Source organism: Oryx dammah, unplaced genomic scaffold, assembly GCF_014754425.2.
Source record: "Oryx dammah isolate SB20612 unplaced genomic scaffold, SCBI_Odam_1.1 HiC_scaffold_3, whole genome shotgun sequence".
Classification (NCBI taxonomy): domain Eukaryota; kingdom Metazoa; phylum Chordata; class Mammalia; order Artiodactyla; family Bovidae; genus Oryx; species Oryx dammah.
Window position 1 is genome coordinate 27,419,118 of NW_024070187.1, and position 18,970 is coordinate 27,438,087.

The following is an 18,970-nucleotide window of genomic DNA, read 5'->3' on the forward strand; positions in this document are numbered from 1 at the left end:
GCACTAGGCAAATGCCTGATCTGTAGACAGGCGGGGCATTGGGCCACAGAGTGTCCAAACCGTGACAAGTCTCCTAAAACGGCTTGCTAAAAGTGCCATCAACTGGAACGTTAGGTGGCACTCTGCCCTCGGGACCCAAGAGCCTCAAGGTCAAGCACCAAGCCTACCCTCACGATGGTTCAAGAGGACTGAAGTGGCCCGCTCCAGCCACCCCACCTGTCATAGATAACCATCATGGGGCTGGAGCTAAGGGTGCAACTGGATGTGGCAGGTAGGTCTGAGAATTTCTTGGTTGACACAAGGGCTACCTACTCTGTCTTGATCTCCTACTCCAGGGTCTTCTCCTCCCAAACCTGTACCATTTTGGGTGCTACAGGAAAAACAACTACTAAAAGATTCACCCAAGCACTTCTTTGTTGCTGGGATGGACAAACATTTTCCCACCAGTTTCTGGTGGTCCCTGAGTGTCCTACTCCCTCAATGGAAAGAGACATACTCACTAAACTGGGGACCACCCTTGTGATGGGAAGCTTTTCAGCCCCTAGAGCCCTACCTCTCTTGGTTACTACCGAAGAACCCATTACATCTTCTCCAATAGAGAGGGACCAAAAACTATGCGAAGACAAAATTAACCCCCATGTGTGGGACCAGGGGATTCCTGGACGAGCCCACCAAGCTGAACTGGTCATCATTGTCCTCTGAGATCCCACTCGGTTTCCTAACCAGAAAGTATATCCTCTCAAAAGAGAGGCTCAGGAGGGACTACGGCCTTTAATAAATAAAGTCCTTGCTTGTGGGCTATTGGTCCCCACCAGTTTGCCATGTAACACCCCAATCCTCTCAGTAAAGAAAAAAGACAGAACCTGGCCAATGGTTCAAGATCTCTGGATCATAAATGAAGCTGTGGTCCCCCTCCATCCCACAGTACCCAATCCCTATGTAACCTTGGGAAAAATCCCACCCAGTGCCAAGTGGTTTACAGTCTTGGATCTCAAAGATGCTTTTTTTTGCATACCACTGGCTAAAGAATCCCAATATCTTTTTGCCTTTGAGTGGGAGGCCTCAGGAGAAAAACGCCAACAGATGACTTGGACAGTATTACCTCAGGGGTTCAGAGATAGCCCCCACCTGTTTGTACAGGCCCTTACCCGGGATCTCCTAGATCTGGACTTGGGACCTAATGGGAAAATATTACAATATGTAGATGACCTACTAATCTGCTCTCCAGATGAGAAAAGTGCCCAACAACATGCAATTCAGGTTCTAAACTTTTTGGCAAAAAGGGGATATAAAGTCTCCCGTGCTAAGGCACAGATGGTTGAGACACAGGTCACTTACCTGGGAATTTAGATTACACACAGGTCCAGGAGGCTGTCCTCTGATCGGGTACAAGGAACCCTCCAGTTGCCCTCCCCCACGACTTGAAAACAATTGTGAGCTTTCCTGGGACTAACTGGGTATTGTAGAATCTGGTTACCCAATATGGTCTAGTTGCCCAGCCCTTATATGAAAGCTTAAAGGGACGAGATGATTCAATCCCACTGATGTGGGGAACTCCTCAAAAGAGGGCAGAGGCTACACTAAAACAGGCCTGAACTCAGGCACCTGCCTTGAGGTTGCCAGACCCAGAAAAAGCATTCCAACTTTATGTCCATGAAAGAGAGCGAATAGCCTTGGGAGTGTTAACTCAAAGGTTGGGATCTGAGCCCCAGCCTGTAGCTGAGTTATCCAAGAGGCTCGATCCAACTGCCTGAGGCTGGCCCCTCTGCCTTCGAAATCTTGCAGCTATTGCAATCATGATAGAAGATGCTTTAAAAATCTCCTTTGGGGAAAAACTATTTTTACCAGCCACCAAATAAAACAACTCCTAAGTGGGAGAAGCCATTTATGGATGTCTGATCAAAGAATCCTCAGATATCAAGTAATCCTGATGGAAAATCCAGCCCTCAGTGTATCTCCTTGTGAGGTTCTTAACCCAGCCACCCTTCTGCTTAACCCAGAGGGCTCTCTCCCCTTTCACTCTTGTCTAGAAACCTTGGACCACTGGACAAAACCCCGAGAGGGATTGTCAGAAGATCCTCTGACCAATCCTGAGGAAATTTGGTACACTAATGGAAGCAGGTTTGTCTTGGATTGAAAAAGAAGAGCCGGATATGCAGTAGTCTCCAATTTTAAGATCATAGAGGCTAAGCCTCTGCCACCAGGTACTTCAGCACAATTAGCTGAGCTCATAGCCCTGACTCGAGCTTTAAAGCTGGAAAAGGAAAAAGAATAGCCATTTACACCGACTCCAAACATGCCTTTCTGGTGCTACATACACATGCTGCTATTTGGAAAGAAAGGGGCCACTTGACCACCCAAGGGCCCCCAATCAAATATGGTGATCATATTCTTAGACTCTTGGAGGCTGTCCATCTGCCCACTGAGGTTCCAGTCTCCCACTGTAAAGGACACCAAAAAGCAAACACAGAAGTGGCACGAAGGAACCAAACAGCTGATCAGGCAGCTAAGAGAGCAGCATTACAGAACCATGACCTAATAGAGGTTGCCACCCTAGTTCCACAGACTAATTTGCCAAACACTCCTTCATATACTGAAGGTGAGACTCTTAAAGGTAAGAGTGAGGGCTTTCAAGAAGATCATATCGGGTGGTTCCAAAAGGAGGGACTCCTTTTTCTGCCTAGGAACCTCCAATGGAAGTTGGTTAACTCCTTACATGTCACCACTCATTTAGGGGAGAAGGCCCTCCAAAAATTACTGGAAAGATCCTTCAGAGGAACAGGCCTCCAAATAACTATAAGGCAAGTAGTCTCCTCTTGTCCTACTTGCCAATTAAACAATCCCCAAGGAGCTCAAAGACCCCAGCTAGCCCAGCCCATCCAACGACATGGGACCTATCCAGGAGAGGACTGGCAGATGGACTTCACCCAGATGCCAGTTTCTCAAAGGTATAAGTACTTGTTAGTCATGATAGATACATTCACAGGAAGGATTGAAGGCTTTCCCACCCTGACTGAGAAGGCTGAGAGGGTGGTAAAAAAAACTGCTCCATGAAATCATTCCAAGATTTGGTCTGCCTAGGTCATTACAAAGTGACAATGGGACATCATTTACTTCTAAGGTCACCCAAGGGGTCTCTAAAGCACTGGGCATTACTTATTATCTCCATTGTGCCTGGAGGCCTCAGTCTTCAGGAAAAGTAGAAAGAGCCAACCAATTCTTAAGATCAGCGATAAAAAAGAAAACCCAGGAGACCTCCCTGAGATGGAAGGAGGCTTCACCAAAAGCTCTCCTCTGCACCTGTATTGCTCCTAAGGAACAGGTTGGTCTTAGTCCTTATGAGGTGCTATGTGGGAGACCTTTTGTTTATGTCAATGACCTCTTCCTAGATCCAGAGGTTCAAACCCTCCAGTCTTATACCATAGCCATTGGACAATTCCAAAAGAATTGAACCAGGACCCAAAACATTCTAAGGAGTCACCACTATATGCTCCAGGGACTCAAGTCCTAATTAAAGTCTGGAAAGATGGGTCCCCAAAAGGCTCAACTCCAGCCCACATGGAAAGGCCCCTACCCTGTAATACTTTCTACCCCCACAGCAGTCAAGGTACCAGGACATGATGCCTGGATTCACTATTCATGAGTCAAGCCATGGAAAAAAAACAGAAAAGGACACTCAATACACCTGTGAGCCCCTGGAAAATCTCAGATACCTATTTGGAACTACAAATGAGTGCCATTCTAATAAACACTCCCAAAATCTGGTTTCTGGGGATAAGATTTCTCAGGATAGCTCTAAAGAGCCAATACAGCTTGGTAGGGACTGTACTCCAAAACAGACAGGAGATAGACCTTCTGATCCCTAAACAAGGAGAGACTTGAGCCATCCTGGTGATGTGAATTTGAAATTGGCTAATGCTCCTATTAGTCCCTGTTATGCTATATTGATGATGCTTATGATTGTTCCACGTACTGTCAATTGTCTAACTTGTTTTGTCTCTGCCCAGGTCAACAAGCTACGACATGCAGTGCCAGTTCAACAAAAATATAAAACTACAGCTGACCACGAAAAATATCACTCACCCTTAGACACTGCTATAAGGACTCTGAGGCTTGAGACTAACAAGATGGGGAGGCCCAATACCCCTTGCCATCACAGTTCAGCAGGAAGTAGCCAGAAAGACCTTGACGCCCCTATTTCCAAAGAATTGGGCCTCCCATCTCTTGAGGGGGAATGTTAGGTAGTTAGAATAGGGAAAAGGAGTCCAGAATGGTGGTGGCTAAAAGATAAGGAAAAGAAAAGCCCACAAAAATAGAACAAAGGAAGGCCCAAGGACCGGAGTGAAGACCTCAGGTAAAACAAACAACACTCCTGGCTGGTCCAATTTATATAGGACAGGCCCAGGGTGGGGAAAACATATAAAAAGAGGAGCCAAAGCTAGCTTTCTCTCTCTCTCCAACATGCTGGGGCCGCTCTTCTCTTCACTTCTTTGGATCAACGTGCCCTCACGCCTCGAAGATGGATTTTCCTGCTATCTTCTAAATAAAATAGAGCTGTAACACTAAGCTGTAACACTGATTTGTCTAAGAGCTATAACATGGTCTGTTCAAGACCTGAGAGCTGTGACATGCAGAGGGGGCTTTAATGTCTGTCACTCCAAATCTTTGTTGTGATGAAACAAAAACCAAGGAGCATACATTCACCTGACAGTATTATCTACATATCAGGGGTTATTGATATTTTTCCCAGCAGTCTTGAGTCAGGCTTGTGCTTCATGCAGCCCAGCATTTTGCATGAGGTACTCTGCATGTATGTTAAATATGCAGCATGACAATATACAGACTTGATGTACTCCCTTCCCAATTTGGAATCAGTCCATTGTTCCATGTCTGGTTCTAAATGTTGTTTCTGAATGATTGTTGCTGAACCACAAAAGACGTCAGGATTCTTGGCCTCCAGAGGAGAAGAATTCAATCTGGGGCTAAAGATGAGGTTTGATCGCTCAGAGCTTTTGTGTAATAAAGCTTAATTAAAGTATAAAAGAAATAGAGAAAACTGACATAGACATCAGAACGGGGCAGAAAGAATACATGCCTGCTAGTCTTTGGCTGAATGTTATATAGTTACTAGCAGTCTGTTAAAAAAAAGAAAGGAGTTCAGTTCAGTTCAGTTCAGTCACTCAGTGGTGTCTGACTCTTTGCAACCCCATGAATTGCAGCACGCCAGGCCTCCCTGTCCATCACCATCTCCCGGAGTTCACTCATACTCACGTCCATCAAGTCCGTGATGCCATCCAGCCATCTCATCCTCAGTCATCCCCTTCTCCTCCTGCCCCCAATCCCTCCCAGCATCAGAGCCTTTTCCAATGAGTCAACTCTTCACATGAGGTGGCCAAAGTACTGGAGCTTCAGCTTTAGCATCATTCCTTCCAAAGAAATCTCAGGGTTGATCTGCTTCAGAATGGACTTGTTGGATCTCCTTGCAGTCCAAGGGACTCTCAAGAGTCTTCTCCAACACCACAGTTCAAAAGCATCAATTCTTCGGTGCTCAGCGTTCTTCACAGTCCAACTCTCACATCCATACATGACCACTGGAAAAACCATAGCCTTGATTAGACGGACCTTAGTTGGCAAAGTAATGTCTCTGCTTTTGAATATGCTGTCTAGGTTGGTCATAACTTTTCTTCCAAGGAGTAAGCATCTTTTAATTTCATGGCTACAATCACCATCTGCAGTGATTTTGGAGCCCCCCCAAAATAAAGTCTGACACTGTTTCCACTGTTTCCCCATCTATTTCCCATGAAGTGATGGGACCAGATGCCATGATCTTCGTTTTCTGAATATTGAGCTTTAAGCCAACTTTTTCGCTCTCCTCTTTCACTTTCATCAAGAGGCTTTTCAGCTCCTCTTGACTTTCTGCCATAAGGGTGGTGTCATCTGCATATTTGAGGTTACTGATATTTCTCCCAGCAATCTTGATTCCAGCTTGCATTTCTTCCAGTCCAGCGTTTCTCATGATGTACTCTGCATACAAGTTAAATTAGCAGGGTGACAATATACAGCCTTGACGTACTCCTTTTCCTATTTGGAACCAGTCTGTTGTTCCATGTCCAGTTCTAACTGTTGCTTCCTGACCTGCATACAGATTTCTCAAGAGGCAGGTCAGGTAGTCTGGTATTCCCATCTCTTTCAGAATTTTCCACAGTTTATTGTGATCCACAGTCAAAGGCTTTGGCATAGTCAACAAAGCAGAAATAGATGTTTTTCTGGAACTCTCTTGCTTTTTCGATGATCCAGTGGATGTTGGCAATTTGATCTCTGGTTCCTCTGCCTTTTCTAAAACCAGTTTGAACATCAGGGAGTTCACGGTTCACATATTGCTGAAGCCTGGTCAGAGAATTGTGAGCATTACTTAACAAGCATGTGAGATGAGTGCAACTGTGCGGTAGTTTGAGCATTTTTTGGCATTGCCTTTCTTTGGGATTGGAATGAAAACTGACCCGTTCCAGTCCTGTGGTCACTGCTGAGTTTTCCAAATTTGCTGGCATATTGAGTGCAGCACTTTCACAGCATCATCTTTCAAGATTTGAAACAGCTCCACTGGAATTCCATCACCTCCACTAGCTTTGTTCATAGTGATGCTTTCTAAGGCCCACTTGACTTCACTTTCCAAGATGTCTGGCTCTAGATTAGCGATCACATCATCAGGATTATCTGGGTCATGAAGATCTTTTTTGTACAGTTCTTCTGTGTATTCTTGCCACCTTTTCTTAATATCTTCTGCTTCTGTTAGCTCCAGACCATTTCTGTCCTTTATCGAGCACATCCTTGCATGAAATGTTCCCTTGGTATCTCTAATTTTCTTAAAGAGATCTCTAGTCTTTCCCATTCTGTTCTTTTCCTCTATTTCTTTGCATTGATCGCTGAAGAAGGCTTTCTTATCTCTTCTTGCTATTCTTTGGAACTCTGCATTCAGATTCTTATATCTTTCCTCTTCTCCTTTGCTTTTCACCTCTCTTCTTTTCACAGCTATTTGTAAGGCCTCTGCAGACAGCCATTTTGCTTTTTTGCATTTGTTTTCCATGGGGATGGTCTTGATCCCTGTCTCCTGTACAGTGTTATGAACCTCATTCCATAGTTCATCAGGGACTCTATCTATCAGATCTAGGCCCTTAAATCTATTTCTTTACTTCCACTGTATAATCATAAGGGATTTGATTTAGGTCATACCTGAATGGTCTAGCGGTTTTCCCTACTTTCTTCAATTTGAGTCTGAATTTGGTAATAAGGAGTTCATGATCTGAGCCACAGTCAGCTCCTGGTCTTGTTTTTGTTGACTGTATAGAGCTTCTCCATCTTTGGCTGCAAAGAATAGAATCAATCTGATTTTGGTGTTGATCACATGGTGATGTCCATGTGTAGAGTCTTCTGTTATGTTGTTGGAAGAGGGTGTTTGCTATGACCAGTGCATTCTCTGGGAAAAACTCTATTAGTCTTTGCCCTGCTTCATTCCACATTCCAAGGCCAAATTTGCCTGTTACTCCAGGTGTTTCTTGACTTCTTACTTTTGCATTCCAGTCCCCTATAATGAAAAGGACATCTTTTTTGGGTGTTAGTTCTGAAAGGTCTTGTAGGTCTTCATAAAACTGTTCAACTTCAGCTTCTTCAGCATTACTGGTTGGGGCATAGACTTGGATAACTGTGATATTTAATGGTTTGCTTTGGAGACGAACAGAGGTCATTCTGTCATTTTTGAGATTGCATCCAAGTACTGCATTTTGGACTCTCTTGCTGACCATGATGGCTACTCCATTTCTTCTGAGGGATTCCTGCCCTCAGTAGTAGATATAATGGTCATCTGAGTTAAATTCATCCATTCCAGTCCATTTTAGTTCACTGATTCCTAGAATGTCAACGTTCACCCTTGCCATCTCTTGTTTGACCACTTCCAATTTGCCTTGATTCATGGACCTGACATTCCAGGTTCCTATGCAATATTGTTCTTTGTAGCATCGGATCTTGCTTCTATCACCAGTCACATCCACAACTGTGTATGAGATACCCCACGCCCAATGTAAAAGAAATCCAAGTAAGATGGTAGGTGTTGCAAGAGGGCACCAGAGGGCAGACACACTGAAACCATACTCACAGAAAACTAGTGAATCTAATCACACTAGGACCACAGCCTTGTCTAACTCAATGAAACCAAACCATGCCTGCGGGGCAACCCAAGATGGGTGGGTCATCGTGGAGAGGTCTGACAGAGCGTGGTCCACTGGAGAAGGGAATGGCAAGCCGCTTCAGTATTCTTGCCTTGAGAACCCCATGAACAGTATGAAAATGCAAAATGATAGGATACCAAAAGAGGAACTCCCCAGGTCATTAGTGCCCAATGTGCTACTGGAGATCAGTGGAGAAATAACTCCAGAAAGAATGAAGGGATGAAGCCAAAAGAAAGGAAATGTCTCAAAATTCAGAGACTGGTACCAGGCCCCTCACCCACAAGATGCGTTTTGAGAAAATCTCAGCACCAGGTAAGTCATCCAGGGCCGTAAAGCTTGACTTGAATCTTGAAAAAAGGTAGATTACCATACAAATAGTTTCACTTACATCGATTAAGAGAACAACGTATGATTATAACATACTGGTTTGTCAAGTCAGTTCTGAGCCTTTAGGCTGAACAGCCTTGAAGACAGTCTGGGGTAAATGCATAGTATATTAACATAGCCTAAGACAAATATTTCCATTTAAAAAAATGCATTGGTTAGCTCAAGATTTGGGAAAAGTTAAGTTCAGGTGGAACCAGGTGTCATTATGGCAACAGAGTGTTTTAACAGAAACCTCTTTTTAAATTTGTATAGAGAAGGGGAAAAAATATATCACTAGTTTGTTTCCTCATGTCACTTAAGAGAGAGATTTAAAAAATGTCTGACACTTGAAGCCTATTTCCTCTGTTTGGAGACCCCTGGCTTTCCTGCCTATTACTCTCTCACTCTTTGACCTGCATACAGGTTTCTCAGGAGGTAGGTAAGGTAGTCTGGTATTCCCATCTCTTAAAGACTTTTCCACAGTTCGTTGTGATCCACAGTGTCAAAGGCTTTAGCCTAGTCAATGAAGCAGAAGTAGATGTTTTTCTGGAATTCTCTTGATTTTTTGATGATCCAGCGGATGGTGGCAATTTGATCTCTTCTTCCTCTGACTTTTCTAAATGCAGCTTGAACATATGTGTCAGGCGAGTGTATGTTCCTCGGTTCTGTCTCATCACAACAAAGATTTGGAGTGAGGGACATTAAAGCTCTCAGGTCTTGGACAGATCATGTCATAGCTCTCAGGTATTGAACAGATCATCTTATAGCTCTTAGACAAATCAGTGTTACAGCTCTGTGTTACAGCTCTATTTTATTTAGAAAATGGCTGGAAAATCCATTCTTGAGGCACGAGGGCATGTCAACCCAAAGACACAAACAGAAGAGTGCCCCAGCACGTGGGAGAGAGAGAGACCCTCGGCCCTTCAGCTCCTCTTTTTATATGTTTTTTTTTTTTTTCCTCCCCCTGGGCCTGCCCTCTGTAAATAGGGCTAGGCAGGAGTGTTGTTTGTTCTACCTGAGGTCCTCACTCTAGTCCTCAGACCTTCCTCTGTTTTATTTTCTCAGGCTTTTCCCTTCCTTGTCTTTTAGCCAACACCATTTTGGACTCCTGTTTCCTATTTTAACTACCTAACATATGGATGCTCTCGATTCACATACCGTTGAAGCCTAGCTTGGAGAATTTTGAACATTACTTTGCTAGCATGTGAGATGAGTGCAATTTTGCAGTAGTTTGGACATTCTTTGGCATTGCTTTTGTTTGGGATTGGAATGAAAACTGACCTTTTCCAGTCGTATATCTGCTGCTGAGTCTTCCAAATTTGCTGGTGTATTGAGTGCAGCACTTTCACAGCCTCATCTTTTGAAATAGACCAGCTGGAATTCCATCACTCCTAATAGCTTTGTGCATAGTGATGCTAACTTAAGCCCAGTTGACTTCACACTCCAGGTTGTCAGGCTGTAGGTGAGTGATCACAGCATTGTAGTTATCTAGGTCATTAAGGCAAGATATACCCATTTGAATGCAGAATTCCAAAGAATAGCAAGGAGAGATAAGAAAGCCTTCCTCAGTGATCAATGCAAAGAAATAGAGGAAAACAAGAATGGGAGACTAGAGATCTCTTCAAGAAAATTAGAGATACCAAGGGAACATTTTATGCAGAGATGGGAACAATAAAGGACAGAAATGATATGGACCTAACAAAAGTCTCAGATGATATTACGAAGAGGTGGCAGGGATACTCAGAAGAACTGTACAAAAAAGATCTTCATGACCCAGATAACCATGATGGTGTGATCACTCACCTAGAGCCAAACATCCTGGAATGTGAGGTCAAGTGGGCCTTAGGAAGCATCTCCATGAACAAAGCTAGTGGAGGTGATGGAATTACAGTTGAGCTATTTCAAATCCTAAAAGATGATGATTTGAAAGTGCTACATTCAATATGCTAGCAAATTTGGAAAATTCAGCAATGGCCACAAGACAGGAAAAGGTCAGTCTTGATTCTAACCCTAAAGAAAGTCAATGGCAAAGAATGCTAAAACTGTAGCACAATTGCACTTATCTCACATGCTAGCAAAATAATGGTCAAAATTCTCCAAGCCAGGCTTCAGCAATATGTGAACCATGAAATTCTAAATGTTCAAGCTGGTTTTAGAAAAGGCAGAGGAACCAAAGTTCAAATTGCCAACATCCATTTGATAATAAAAAATGTGAGAGATTCCAAAAAACATCTACTTCTGTTTTATTGAATATGCCAAAGCTTCTGACTGTGTGGATCACAAGAAACTGTGGATAATTCTTAGATATTGGAATACCAGACCACCTGACCTGCCTCTTGAGATATCTGCATGCTGGTCAAGAAGCAACAGTTAGACTGAACATGGAACAGACTGGTTCCAAATCGGGAAAGGAGTACTTCAAGGCTATATATTGTCACAGTGCTTATTTAACTTATATGCAGAGTACATCATGTGAAGTGCCAAGCTGGATGAAGCACAAGCTGGAATTAAGATTGCTGGGAGGAGATCAATAACCTCAGGTATGCATATGACACCACCCTATGGCAGAAATAGAAGAAGAACTAAAGATCCTCCTGATGAAAGTGAAAGAGGAGAGTGAAAAAGTTGGCTTTAAAAACACAACATTCAGAAAACTAAGATCATGGCATCCGGTCCCATCACTTCATTGCAGATAGATGGGGAAACAATGGAAACAGTCGGAGACTTTATTTTGGGCTCCAAAATCACTGCAGATGGTGACTGCAGCCATGAAACTAAAAGATGCTTGCTCCTTGGAAGAAAAGTTATGACCAACCTAGACAGCACATTAAAAAGCAGAGACTTTACTTTGCCAACAAACTTCCATCTATCCAAAGCTATGGTTTTTCCAGGAGTTATGTATGGATGTGAGAATTTGACTATCAAGAAATCTGAGCACCGAAGAATTAATGCTTTGAATTGTGGTGTTGGCGAAGACCCTTGAGAGCCCCTTGGACTGCAAGGAAATCAAACCAGTCCATCCTAAAGGAAATCTGTCCTGAATATTCTTTGGAAGGACTGATGCTGAAGCTGAAACTCCAAAAGTTTGGCCACCTGATGCAAAGAACTGACTCATTTGAAAAGACCCTAATGCTGGGAATGATTGAAGATTGAAGGAGAAGCAGACGGCAGAGGATGAGATGGTTGGATGGCATCACCAAGTCAATGGACTTGAGTTTGAGCAGGCTCTGGGAGTTATGATGGACAGGGAAGCCTGGTGTGCTGCAGTCCATGCGGTCCAAAGAGTTGAACACAACTGAGCGACTGAACTGAACTGGTTATTAAGATTTGTTTTCTATAGTTCTTTTGTGTATTTTTTCCACCTCTTCTTAATTTCTCTGCTTCTGTTAGGTCTATACTATCTCTGTCCTTTATTTGTGCCCATTTTGCATGAAATATTTGTGGGGGAAAAACTAAGTTATGGGAAATTTTTTTCCAAAAAGCTTTACTTCTCTTTCTTCTTTGAAGATTGTTTTTATATGACTGGATATTATTTTCAAATTAATTATGGCTTCCACTATATCACCCAATAAAAGTCTCAAAATTGCCCTGAATTATGATAATGTCTATCACTTATGCAGTGTTAAATCCAAAGCTCCTTTTGGATGGAATTATTTTAATAAATTAGAAGCATAATTATTTTAGCTGAAGTCTCCCTACTTTGTTTTAATAATGTGCCAGTTTCAATAGAGATAAATGTTGTGACAAGGAATGGACATTGAGAAGTCCTCTCATATATTTCAATCCCAGTATGTCCCCAAAATAGCTAATTATTTTTTCTGCTTAAAGATATTTACCCATGATTTTTTCAGCTTTTAAGTTAAACTCCTTTCATATTTCCAAGCCAAAGTTCTTGTAATTATCAACTCTTTCTCTTGAACTCTTCTCCAATTAGACACTGAATTAACTTAAATATATCAAGAATATCTCCCAGATTTGGCCAGTTCTTTTGATCTATGTTTATTATCCTTTTTGGTCCATGTCCTTAGTATCTTTCAACTGCAACTGCCTGATAAGTGCTCTTGTCACCACTATTTCATCCACTATATATGTGTGTGTATATGTTTTATATATTTTCATTGTCACCAGATTTATTTTCATAAAAATGTCTTAATTGCATTTTTTTTCTGATTCAAAGGTTTCTGTTGGTTCATCACTGCCTTCAGTATAAAATTGAATACTACCATATGATGTAGAAGGCAGCCAAAGTGGCACACAACTGAACTCAATTTACCTCTTCCATTTTATACCAGATAGAATCCTCCCTGCTTTCTCCACAAGCTTCTTTCTCAGGAAAACTGAAAGTCTCAGTTTTTCAAGATGGCAACTAAATTTTTACTTTGGTTCCATGACTGTACAGAGAGGCGTTTCTTTCGCTAGTGATCATTTCCCTGGATATTCATTTTTTTCTCCTGCATCCTCTTGTTAATTATTCAAAACACAACACAACACAAATGTTACTTCCTGACTATGTCTACTTACTCTCAGAGTTTACTTGCATGTTAGGTGATTTAGTCGCTAAGTCATATTTGACTCTTTGTGACTCCATGGAACGTAGCCCATCAGGCTCCTCTGTCCATGGAATTCCCCTGGTAAGAATACTGGAGTGGGTTGCCATATCCTTCTCCAAGAGATCTCCCTGTTCCAGGGACCAATCCCAAGTCTCCTGGATTGCAGGCAGATTCTTTACTAACTGAGCTAGGAGGTAAGCCCTAACTGCATGCTGAGAGCATGGCAATCTGTGGAATAAATAATCCACAAAATTAATATTAACAAACTACTAGCATCATCGTAATTATTATTAGGTTACATTATACTTCTGTGCCGGGGGCCAGCGTGAGGAACTCCGCCCATGGCAAAAGTCATGAGGAAGGAGGCTTGGCATATGCAAGGCGTGATCAAGCCTCAGGAAACCCCCTGTTCCCGAGCATCTACCCCAAAACCAGAGTCTGTTTTATGCTCTCACCTACACCTCTGACTTTACGGGGGGCTCTCCTCCATAACTGTTTCTCTCAGAGAAGGAGTAAACATGCAGCTCCAAGGCAATACAAATTCTTGGGCGTGACAAGAGTGTTTCAGCTTAGGGACTCCTCTGAAGGTTATCTAGCCCACCTGTATAGGTTCATGCAGCCACATGTGATTGTTTACAGCCTCCCAAACTGAGAGGCACGAGATGTTTTAGACTTACTAAAGGCAAATTCTTTTGGGAAATTGTCAGTATAGTGGGTTGGTTTGGAATTATATTAGTGAAGGGTTTTTTTCATTTGTTGTGCCAATAATTGCTGCTAATTCCCTGCCCTGGATGTGACAAGGGTGTCTCAGGTCAAACCTCTCTGCTGACAGACTAGCTTGTGTGACAGGATTATCCATACTCCTGCCACTATGCACATGATTGTTTACTACCTCTCAACCATAAACAGCACAGAGAGTTTTAGAGTATTTTGAGAGTCTTAATTCAGTTCAGTTCAGTTCAGTCGCTCAGTCGTGTCCGACTCTGAGACGCCATAAATCACAGCACGCCAGGCCTCCCTGTTCATCACCATCTCCCAAAGTTCACTCAGACTCACTTCCATCGAGTCCGTGATGCCATCCAGCCATCTCATCCTCTGTCGTCCCCTTCTCCTCCTGCCCCCAATCCCTCCCAGCATCAGAGTTTTTTCCAATGAGTCAACTCTTCTCATGAGGTGGCCAAAGTACTGGAGCTTCAGCTTTAGCATCATTCCTTCCAAAGAAATCCCAGGGTTGATCTGCTTCAGAATGGACTTGTTGGATCTTCTTGCAGTCCAAGGGACTCTCAAGAGTCTTCTCCAACACCACAGTTCAAAAGCATCAATTCTTTGGTGCTCAGCTTTCTTCACAGTCCAACTCTCACATCCATACATGACCACAGGAAAAACCATAGCCTTGACTAGATGGGCCTTAGTTGGCAAACAAAGTAATGTCTCTGCTTTTGAATATGCTATCTAGGTTGGTCATAACTTTTCTTCCAAAGAGTAAGCGTCATTTAATTTCATGGCTGCATTCACCATCTGCAGTGATTCTGGAGCCCCCCAAAATAAAGTCTGACACTGTTTCTACTGTTTCCCCATCTATTTCCCATGAAATGATGGGACCAGATGCCATGATCTTCATTTTCTGAATGTTGAGCTTTAGGCCAACTTTTTCGCTCTCCTCTTTCACTTTCATCAAGAGGCTTTTTAGCTCCTCTTGACTTTCTGCCATAAGGGTGGTGTCATCTGCATATCTGAGGTTACTGATATTTCTCCCGGCAATCTTGATTCCAGCTTGTATTTCTTCCAGTCCAGCGTTTCTCATGATGTACTCTGCATATAAAGTAAATAAGCAGGGTGACTATATACAGCCTTGACATACTCCTTTTCCTATTTGGAACCAGTCTGTTGTTCCATGTCCAGTTCTACCTGTTGCTTCCTGATCTGCATACAGATTTCTCAAGAGGTAGGTCAGGTGGTCTGGTATTCCCATCTCTTTCAGAATTTTCCACAGTTTATTGTGATCCACACAGTCAACGGCTTTGGCATAGTCAACAAAGCAGAAATAGATGTTTTTCTGGAACTCTTGCTTTTTCGATGATCCTGCGGATGTTGGCAATTTGATCTCTGGTTCCTCTGCCTTTTCTAAAACCAGCTTGGACATCAGGGAGTTCACGGTTCATATATTGCTGAAGCCTGGCTTGGAGAATTTTGAGCATTACTTTACTAGCACGTGAAATGAGTGCAACTGTGCGGTAGTTTGAGCATTCTTTGGCATTGCCTTAATTAGCATAGGGCTTTTCTCATTTTTGAGTCAATGATTGCCGCCAGGTCTCCATATCCTTAGGCACCTGGGAATATATTAATCAATGTGTTTGGAATATAGAAAAGGAAATATAGTAGTTTTAAGGTTAGCAATACTAGACTTTTTGAGTTAATGAATTTTCTCTTTTGTAATAGATCACTGTACTTTGTTATAAATCACTGTGTCCTTGCTATGTAAAAATGTAACTTTATCACTATCTTAAGACTAAATAGATCTTAAGGGGAACATTGGTGAAAGGATTTTCATTTGTTGGGTTGATGTTTGCTGCTAAATCTCCATGTTCCCTGCCCTTATAATGAATATAACTAGCATATAGAAGAAATAAGTATTAACCTTTAAGCATATAGGAGAAATAAGTATTAACCTTTAAGATTAATCATGTTAACTTTGGGTTAAATAAATTCCTTTCTTGATTGTAACTCACTACACCCTCATCCTATAGGAATGCAACTTTATTTGGAGGGTGGTGCCTGGTTTAAGAAAATATACCCTTGGAAAAAATAAGTTGTTTGGTTATCAGAAAGAAAGGATCATAAAATGTCAGCAAGTCTCATGGCCAGAGGATGATGTAAAATCCCTAAGACCTTTTTATGTGACACACCTGATTTTGATAAAGGTCAGGACTGCTGACCCCCACGTGACTCTGTATTCATCCCTATGTGTAACAAAAGGTATATAAGCAAACCCCCCAAAAATAAAGAAATGGGATCAGTTTCCAGAAAGACTGATTCCCCCATGTCGTTTCTTTCTTGCTCCCCGTTTTTCTGGCTGAATTCCCATCTGGAGCATGGATGCTATTCCACATAAACCAAGTTATTCAGCCTCTTTTTCTCCACTAATTTTCCTACTACACTATCCATTTCTAATCTCTCTATATATCTGTAATTAAATATGTATTTTTCCAAGGACACCGACTCTGTCCCCACCTTCGAATCACCCTGGATCCACCGGGGCTGGACCCCACTTGTGTGTTAATGGATGTCTTCCTGAGCAACATCTGAGTTTCTCGAGAGCAGAGCAGATACAAGTTTCACCTTGGGGTGCTCAGTGCCTGGCATTGTGCGTGCCTTATTTGATGCTCAGTAAGTTTTATTGAACTAATACATTAATGATTGACTCTTCCAAAACCAATACATGACACATATAAACTACAATAAATTCTGAGTTGTAAAGTGTGTAACAACATGTTTTCTTCAGAAGACCTTAGGAGTTACTTACTGCTTGTCTAGATTTATTTCACATGTTTTAAGAAAATCTAAAACTTTTTCATCTAATGTAAAAATGACCTTGATTCACCCTCAGAAAATTAACAGTGAAGAGATCTATTCTAAAACAGCATGCTTGTTTTGAAATCTTGTTTTACTCATTAAGAAAAAGGCACACAAAACTATTTTTGTAAAGAATATCTTCAGCTGATCAAGTATACTTTGATGTATCCTAAAGCATTCATCTTACCAGAATGAAAAGAAAATTCTAATCAAAAGGACTTTCACTGAAGCTAGGCCTAGTGGGAGGTAGAATACGTACTGAATGAAGAAATAGGTCTCTCAGGAAAATTGCACTCTGAGACCTATCCAGATATGTCAGAAATGGAAACCATCAAATGATTTTGAAATATTCTATTTCTTTGTCAAAAAATTTTGTTCACATGGGAAGTTTAACAAATATTAACCTGAAAACTGAGAAGTATAGTGGAGACAAATGGATAATAAAGTCTTGATCTCTGTAATTTTTCTTGAATATAAAGATTGTAAGGACCAAAGAAAGTGAAGAAAAACACATGGGTGGGTCCTTGAAAAGTTATATTTCTGTTCTTTGTATAATGCAGCATTATAAATGTTTAGAGTAAGACATATTTTAGTACTAAATATTAGAACTTGTTTCGGGGGCCCTAGTACTCTATGAGGCATCTTTGTGATATAGGGCAGTGATTCCACACATTGATTCATGCAACAGATATTGACTTTTTCCAAGGTTCTAGTGATATACTTGTACAAACAAATCCTTTGCTCTCAAGAAGCTTAACTTCTACTGGGGATAAGAAATATAGGAAAATATAAACAAGTGGTTTATAATATAATTACCAGTAAATAGAAAGTACATATTTTAGAGTGCACTCTAGTGGAGGTATTGGATTTCCAATTGAGTTATTAAATACTAAAAGATGATGCTGCTAAGTGCCACACTCAATATGCCAACAAATGTGGAAAATTCAGCAGTGGCCACAGGACTGGAAATGGTCAGTTTTCATTCTAATTCCAAAGAAAGGCAATGCCAAAGAATGCTAAAACTATAGTAACTTACTAGGTGTCCTTTAACCAGATAGGAAGGTACTTAAGAGAACACCTTGTAAATATCATGGGAAAGGAAGACAGAAGAGCATTTTCAAATGACCTGGTGTGGGGAAGATCTTGGTGTATTTCATTAACAGCAAGAAGGCAAGTGAGAACCAAGTCCAAGGTTATAGTTGAAGTCAAGAAGTTGGCCAGAGGCAAGATCCTTTAAGACATTGTAGCTTGAGGTAAGATGTCTGCATTAATTTCATATTAGATGGGAAGCCAGTGAGTGGTTTGAGAAGCAAAATGATGCTAGGTTTGCATCCTTAAAATATGATTCTAGACGTTGAGTTTGGGGGTCAAGGCTCTCATTTACCTCAACAGGAGAAGTGGCTCAGGGAAAGAGCTCAAGGCTAAATATGGTCAGAGTTGGGATATTGTTGAAGGTATAACTTATATAATAAGTTGATGGGGTGGATATTACTATATTCAGGCTGCCAAAGCAACAGACTAAGTGGCTCAAATAACAGAGATTTATTTTCTCAAATTTCTGAAGACTAGAAATCTGATATCAAGGTTGCTTAGTTCTGAGGGCTGTGAGAGAAAGTTCTATCTGGGCCTTTATCTTTGAGTTGTAGATTGCAGTTTTTTCTCTGTACCGTCTCTTCACCATTTTTCTATACCTCTATTTTTCCAAATTTTCTCTTCTTGCATGAACATCTATTATATTGAATTAAGACCCACTCTTACAGCAGAAAGTGAAGAGGAACTAAAAAGCCTCTTGATGACAGTGAAAATGGAGAGTGAAAAAGTTGGCTTAAAGCTCAACATTCAGAAAACGAAGATCATGGTATCCGGTCCCATCACTTCATGGGAAATAGATGGGGAAACAGTGGAAACAGAGTCAGACTTTATTTTCTTGGGCTCCAAAATCACTGGAGATGTTGACTGCAGCCATGAAATTAAAAGACGCTTACTCCTTGGAAGAAAAGTTATGACCAACCTAGGTGAGGTGAGGGGAGGTGAGGTGAGGTGAGGTGAAGTTGCTCAGTCGTGTCCGACTCTTTGCGACCCCGTGGACTGTAACCTACTACGCTTCTCTGTCCATGGGATTCTCCAGGCAAGAATACTGGAGTGGATTGCCATTTCCTTCTCCACGGGATCTTCCCGACCCAGGGATCGAACCCGGGTCTCCCACATTGGAGGCAGACGCTTTAACCTCTGAGCCATCAGGGAAGCCCTGACCAATCT